Consider the following 7,960-nt stretch of genomic DNA (forward strand, 5'->3'; position numbering starts at 1 on the left):
CAGTCCAGCCTTGCCAGATGACCCAACTCCCTAACCCCCTAAGTATCCACTGGGCCACAGCTGAACTAATATTAAAAAAAAAAACCAAAACACAACAAAACCTTGCCAGCTATATAACCTTATGGGGCTGTGCATCCATTCTTATTTCCTTAATGAAAAAAATACTTTTACATTGGCTATAAATGGTTTTAGTCTATTTTGAAATTCAAAACGGCATTATGCTTTAAGGAGAAGTGAAGTAAGTGTGTGTGTGTGTGTGTGTGTGTGTGTGTGCACGCGCATACACTTGAACAAATGTGCTTTACTGGTAAAGTAGCCAAATTAGAATTCCAAATATAAGTGACATTTTGGAGTTCTTCTATTTGACATCAGATACATCAATCATATTCTGTGGGGTAGAGATTTCTGGAATAAGGAATAAAACCAAGGCTTGATTTGAATCCTGGTTTTGTTTGAATCAAATAACTTTAGTTTACACTGCAAGACCCAAGCCAATTCTCAGTTAACAGTCACCACACTCCTTTCTCTATCTTGGTATGCTGTATCCTCAATTACATACAAGCTGTACAAAACAAGAAGATACAGAAGAACTGTAAAATTGTACTGCTGGAGCGTAAAACCTCTGGTATTATTATTCATTAAGCAGGATCTGGGATCTATGCAAATAAAACCATAAACAGGTCCTGCTGACAGGTTTACACTCTAAGGAACAATTTGGCATCACAGAGTGATGATTTAGAGCAGTGCATCAAGGATAGCACATGTTGCAGTTGAGCTAAGCTGGTTGGTCAAAAAAGAGGGCTTTGCAAGAGCTCAACTGTCTTGTAAGTTAATTCACATAACCAGCTAATACTCCAGGCCTAGCAACGGGAAAATTTGAAGATGCATGTGCTGAAATTAATGCGCATAGGCAAACTAATATCCCCTCCTGCCACCTTTAAAGGGAGAAGTGGCAAGCCCAGAATGACTGCCCCACAGTTACACCTCACAGATCATACATTTGTTACAGGATAACACCTCAGGCTTTCAGGCCCAGGTATATCCCATGGTGTGGTGTTTGGCCTCCTAAAAAAAAAGAATAAGAACATGGAATGAGATAAAACATCAGTCTGAAAATTAGCCAGAAAACATTGCTGAAGACAAAGAAACAAACACCAGAAGAATGGAAAAGAGCAAGGCAATCTCTTCACACCACACACTTATATATAATTCACTCAGTTATCCATCCAGTCTCGCAGTCCAGGCAATGAAAGAAGATTGGCTGTTATGGGACTTGCTTGGCACAGGCAGTGTTTTTATTCATTCCTGTAATGGGTGCATACCTTCCAACATTTGACAGATGAATATAGGTACATTTGTTTCACATTAGGCAAGAAAGTAGCTCATGGTGCACAAGGGAGCAAGAGAAATGCCTAGGCTAGTTCCTTGCCTTTCCAAAATGCCAAATAGTTTGTTCCCACAAAGAATTTTCAAAAGTGTCACCTTCAAAACGTAAACTTCCCCACAGCCTAGAGAGCAGACGTTGAGACAATGAGATATTACAAACCTGCTTATTTCTAATTGCCAACCACACAAAATACCACCCTCAAATGTCAAATTTCAAGCACAATCTACCAAATATCGATCCCACAAAAACCCTATTTGTTTCAATGGATGTTTGTCGGGAGTAGCAGCAGTCAGTGGGTTATAGCTTTCAAGGTTTTCCATGGGGGAAAGAATACTAGAAAAGATTAGAAGAAATCTGGTACTAGGTTAAGACAGCCAGTTTGACAGGAAGCTCAAGTATTAGGTGCAAAATGCAGTGTATGTGTACTGATAAACTCACCAGAGTGTATCCAGTCCACTCAGGGGAGATCACTAGTCTAAATCCTGCAGTACCACTTCAGTAAAATAATGTTGCTGCAGTACTCTTCAAGCTGAGGAAATAAACTAGTGCCAGGCATTGGGGAGTGAAGGCAATGGGATGTTCTTCCACTATTGCCGCTGTCTGTCTTGCCTAGTGAGAGAAGTCAGCTCTGGCCCCTGATAACTGCCACCTTGTGCAAAACATCAGGTATATAGGCTGCCATCTCTCAGCAGCAAGGCCCGCAATATAATCACTCAGTCCCTGCACTCATCTACTTCCAGTCAGCAAGACTGATCTCCTCTCAGTGGTGCAGCTAGGTCATTTCAGAGGCCTCCTTAGACAGCCATGTGTATTACTTCAGTTATGAAGCATACAATGGACATTTCTCGCCTCACTGTTGTTCCACAGAGCGACAGACTGAGCATGTGCAGTTTTGCACTTGAAACATACTTAAATCACGGCACCATTGTTAACAATAGGAGTAAAATGGGGCTCGCCTCTATTGATAAACACATTTACTTGGGAATAAGCACCAGTTTGTTGCAGTTAACATTGCTATATTTATGAAGTCGACATAATAAACAAGCTTCTGTAAACATGTACATGGCAAACAGGTTTCCCTCTATTAATTAAAAACAACAAGCAGAATGCTGCAGCAACTAACATCAGCCCCCAGGGCCCTGGCACACACATGTTAGTCTAGGTGCAGAAACCAGACTTATGTGGCATCGCCCTCATTATCTCTGGCACTCTGGGTGCTCATTTGAGGGCCTTAGCGGCAACACGGTCTCCACGATTTAATGTCCCAGGCAAACTAGATACAGTGGTATCTTGGGTTAAGAACTTAATTCGTTCTGGAGGTCCGTTCTTAACCTGAAACTATTCTTAACCTGAGACACCACTTTAGCTAATAGGGCCTCCTGCTGCCGCCATGCTGCCATTGTGTGATTTCTGTTCTCATCCTGAAGCAAAGTTCTTAACCAATGGTACTATTTCTGGGTTAGCAGAGTCTGTAACCTGAAGCGTTTGTAACCTGAAGCATCTGTATCCTCCCAGTGGTAGGCAACTTGATACCCTCCAGATGTTTCAGGGTACAACCATCAACACCAGACAGCATGGCCAACAATAAGGAAAGATTGGATATCTGGAGATCATACGATACTGGCTAATTAATTAGCATCTAATGTTGCATCAAAGCAAGTGTTCTATACTATGGATTCCTTCAGGTATTCATCTTATCTAAAGCAGTTACGAGACAGAGATGTTCACCTGCCCCCCCCCCCTGTGCTTGTCCAAACCACCAAGAAAAAGTTGCTGCACTCTCTGCATAGTTAAGTGACAGATGGAGTGTGGGAAATTCCCGTAGCTCAGCATTCACACGGGAGACATTATTCAGCTTATTCATTTTCCAGGATCTTGGTGGACTAGGATACACAATGCGGGGAAAGCACTGTTTCAGTTATGGAGAGAAAGGCAGAGGGGCCTTATGGAAATCCACAAGGCCCAACCCATATTTCTCCTAACCCCAATTTATTCAAAGCATCATCCTCCCTCCTAAAAACAATAGCTTACTTACGATAAGTAAGGGGGCACACCCTCTCTGACTTCCTGCAATTCCAAATACTGTGAAGAGGTATAGCTGATGTATCTGTATATAGTGCAAGAGGATTTACTTACTTTGCTAAACTGTTATTAGGCATTACAAACATAGGCCATCATAAAACATACATATATATAAAATTTTAAAATATATACAAATAAACAGCCATGTAAAATATGCAATAACGAGGATTTTCATTGGAGTTTCTTCCCGCTAAGTACAGTGGTACCTCAGGTTAAGTACTTAATTCGATCCGGAGGTCCGTTCTTAACCTGAAACTGTTCTTAACCTGAAGCACAGCTAATGAGGCCTCTTGCTGCCACTGCGCCGCCGGAGCACGATTTCTGTTCTCATCCTGAAGCAAAGTTCTTAACCCGAGGTACTATTTCTGGGTTAGCGGAGTCTGTAACCTGAAGCGTATGTAACCCGAGGTACCACTGTAGTGCCATTCACTTCTCGGCCTTTTGGCTAAGATCAAGTGTAGTGTAGTTCAAGAGGACAGGAAGAGCAGCAGTGAGAGGAGAACATTTTTGAAAAAGGCAAAAGAGGCTCCCATTTTGGTTCCTTTAACTATAAAGGGCACATTCCACCTGTTTCTGCAGTGTTGCAAATGAGGGCATACCTAAGATAGTGGAACCACATTGCCTTAGCAAAATTTAGGTTATAATAGCTCCTGCCAGAGCAAAAGACAGCTTCTCAGCATGCCAGCGGCTCAGTGGCAGAACTGATGCCATTGTTATGTGGAAAACTGATCCCTGACGAGGATGGCAAGGTCACAGCTGTGGATGCACTTTACTATTTAATGTGTCACGAAAAGGGCATAACATTTACTTCTGCAAATCTCCATCTGGGGCTCAGTGATTAACCAAACCCAGCGAACACAAAGGTCCTTCTATAAAAGAAGGAAATAAAATATTTAACAAGAGATTTACTGGGGTTTTTTTGGGGGGGGAGTTTCCAGCCTCAGCCTTGTTACAGAGGCCAACAATTCACCTTTCTAAAAGTACATAAGCCAAGGGGGTCAGAACAGAGACCGTTTCTTATTTAATAATTTTAAGCTGAAATTAAAACAATGCACTTTGCTCAGGCAGAGGACTGGCCAAACATGCAGCCCAGTCATTCTAGCATGTGCCGATGTCAGAGCCGGACAAAAACATCAAAATGAGTATTAGGCTGGCTGCCCATGGGCAGATGTGGAGCTAGCTGTGGAGCTACAATTAATCCAGAATTCGGCAGCTAGACTGGTGACTGGGAGTGGCTGCCGAGACCATATAACACAGGTCTTGAAAGACCCACACTGGCTCCCAGTACGTTTCTGAGCACAATTCAAAGTGTTGGTGCTGACCTTTAAAGCCCTAAACGGCCTCGGTCCAGTACACCTGAAGGAGCGTCTCCACCTCCATTGTTCTGCCCAGACACTGAGGTCCAAGGTCGAGGGTCTTCTGGCGGTTCCCTCGCTGCGAGAAGCCAAGTTACAGGGAACCAGGCAGAGGGCCTTCTCGATAGTGGCGCCCGCCCTGTGGAACGCCCTCCCACCAGATGTCAAAGAGAAAAACAACTACCAAACTTTTAGAAGACATCTAAAGGCCGCCCTGTTTAGGGAAGCTTTTAATGTTTAATAGGTTATTGTATTTTAGTGTTTTGTTGGAAGCCGCCCAGAGTGGCTGGGGGGACCCAGCCAGATGGGTGGGGTATAAATAATAAATTATTATTATTATTATTATTATTATTATTATTATTATTATTATTTATTAGCTGCTCCAGCATCTGGAGCGGCATACATGATGTGCACGTGGGGGCGGGGCAAGCATCCTAGGGGGCGGGGCAAATGTCGCAAGGGGGCAGCGCGGCGATGTCACACACCCCTCAAGGATGACACCCGGAGCGGCCCGCACCCACCGCACCCCCCTTTCTCTGCCAGTGCCCATGGGTACTTTTGTTGGCCGGGCACAACCAGCAACGTGGACTTCTGTCAGACTTTCCTTTACCCGCCATGACTGCATCTGACCATGGTGGGTTTTAACCTTTCATCTGGAAATCGTTGCTTTAGATTATTCAGTACTATTCAGTACTGATTTATGAATCATTAGTGAATCAATAAAGGAACTTGGTGGTACAGAATATGGGTCTTTCAAGTATGCCAGTAATTTTAGAATGCTCTGACTCCCATCAAAGATAATAGAAAGCATATACAGTATCTGAGGCCGTGGGAAGCAGGATAGAACCCTCACTAATCAGTAGCAATAATAAGAAGTATCAAGCCAGTGTAAAATAGGAAGTGGAAGCATTTTGTAAGAGTGTGCAAAATGAAGAAGTTCCCCACCTATTCGTCTCTCTAGCCACTCATCACCAACTATTTTCTATCACTTACAAAAAACCCTAATGAGTCCAGTCTTCATTTCCAAGGAAACTAGAGATAATAGGAAATGCATGTCTCTTCACACTGAAGTATCAGTTATGTTAAGTTTCTTGAAAAGAAGCCTTGGAACTGAAAGAGCTTTGGCTTTTGCAATTGTTTGGGGCATCACAATTGAACACCATGGAAACTGGGACAGATGTCACAAAGCCTGGTTTGAACAATATCAGGAAGTGGAACACAGAAGTGCACCCGAGAAGCACACAGACAATGATTAACCGATTGGGAGTAGGGGGTGTTGTTGTTGTTGTTTAGTCGTTTAGTCGTGTCTGACTCTTTGTGACCCCATGGACCAGAGCACGCCAGGCACTCCTGTCTTCCACTGCCTCCAGCAGTTTGGTCAAACTCATGCTGGTAGCTTCGAGAACACTGTCCAACCATCTTGTCCTCTGTCATCCCCTTCTCCTTGTGCCCTCCATCTTTCCCAACATCAGGGTCTTTTCCAGGGAGGGAGTATGGGGTAGTGATTGTCTATTTCTCAACCTTGGTATGGGGAAAACTCGCTATGGTAGAAAGGTAAAAAGGTAAAGGACACCTGGACAGTTAAGTCCCGTCAAAGGCGACTATGGGGTTGTGGCACTCATCTCGCTTTCAGGCCGATGGAGCCGGCATTTGTCCACAGAAAGTTTTCTGGGTCACGTGGCCAGCATGACTAAACCACTTCTGGCGCAAGGAATACTGTGACAGGAGCCAGAGTGCATGGAAATGCCGTTTACCTTGAACTGCTTGAACTGCTAGGTTGGCAGGAGCCGGGACAGAGCAACGGGAGCTCATCCCGTCATGGGGATTCAAACCGCCAACCTTCCAATTGGCAAGCCCAAGAGGCTCGGTGGTTTAGACCACAGCACCACCCGTGTCCCTACCCATGGAGAAGCATTAAGACCTTTGGGGGGGAAAGGGTAATCAGTTAGCTTCCAGGCCTATTATTCAGACTGATAATAGTTTAATTATAAAACCTGATATGAACAAATATTTTAAAGAAAACAAATTAACAAGCATTTGTGGATGTGAGAGCAGCTTTTGTCTATTTTATTGTGACCTCAATATTATAGCCATTTATTTATTTATTTATTTATTTATTCGTTCGTTCATTCATTCATTCATTCATCATCCCATGCTTGCTTGTGCAGGCATGCACACAGATCCAAATCTAATTGTCTGCCCTTTGTTTTGAGCCACTTTCAATAATCAGCTAGGCAGGATATGACACTCAAAACACAAAATCACTTGCAGAGATATGCATTCTAGAAGAGCAGCCACATTAATATGTTATTTTAGAAGGACCAAAGTGGCACACACACCATACATTTAGCACATGACTTCCCTCTCACTCCCAAAAAGTCATGGGAACTGTAGTTTGGTAAGGATACTAGGAATTATATCTCTGTAAGTCGTAAAATGCAATTCCCAGGGATTCTTTGCAGGGAGCCACGTGGTTTAAATGAATGATGTGTACGCAGCCAAGGAACCTAGAGGCCCTGAAACCAGTGGGTCTTACAAATGGACAGATTGGTGTCTCAAGATCAACAGAGACATAAACCAAAAGCACCCTGGCAAGCGCTTTCTTTGGAACAATGATTTTCTTTATGTGTGCTTGGCATGAGTGCCCTGACCAAAACTCCAATGCTGTTTACAGCAAAAAGTTCCAGACTAAGCTACACAGTTAGCATGATGAACTTGATGTACAGGAATAGTAGCACACTGATCAACTGCAAATATTTTTTCTTGTTGCCATGCCTTTAAATTCAAGTTCAAGGTCGTAAGTTTACTGTTCTAGCCAAACTTGTATTAGGCAAATGTATTAATAAAATAATGCAGAACATACATCTATAAAAATCCATAATATAAAATATATTTTGGCAAGTTCCTGAGCATTAAAACAGTTTCCCTTGCGCATCTCTGACAGCTCCAATTCTAGTATTATTTTGCCTTTTAAAAATCCAATTTGCCAACATCCATAATGTAAGAGAGAGAGGTTACCAGAGACACCAACAAACTCAATTCCAGCATGATTTCAGATCCAACCTCTGAAGCAACACAACAATTTCTAGCTATTCTGTCTTACTAACCTATTTTTCCTCTTCTTTCTTTCTTTCTT

General features: G+C 42.9%; 1 long non-coding RNA gene across 2 annotated transcripts; it reads right to left on the minus strand.

Annotated features, from left to right (window-relative positions):
- Window positions 1–430: 430 nt before the first annotated feature.
- Window positions 431–5,920, minus strand: LOC309363588. Of its 2 annotated transcripts, none has more exons than XR_014165443.1 (3): window positions 5,770–5,920; window positions 3,423–3,494; window positions 431–1,065 (listed from the first exon to the last, which is right to left on the minus strand). It is a non-coding gene; the product is annotated as an uncharacterized lncRNA (long non-coding RNA). The 2 variants fall into 2 exon arrangements; XR_014165444.1 differs by lacking the exon at window positions 431–1,065 and adding an exon at window positions 3,076–3,270.
- Window positions 5,921–7,960: the final 2,040 nt, after the last annotated feature.

Source organism: Podarcis melisellensis (assembly GCF_964234715.1).
Source record: "Podarcis melisellensis genome assembly, chromosome: 2".
In the NCBI taxonomy this organism is placed as follows: Eukaryota; Metazoa; Chordata; class Lepidosauria; order Squamata; family Lacertidae; genus Podarcis; species Podarcis melisellensis.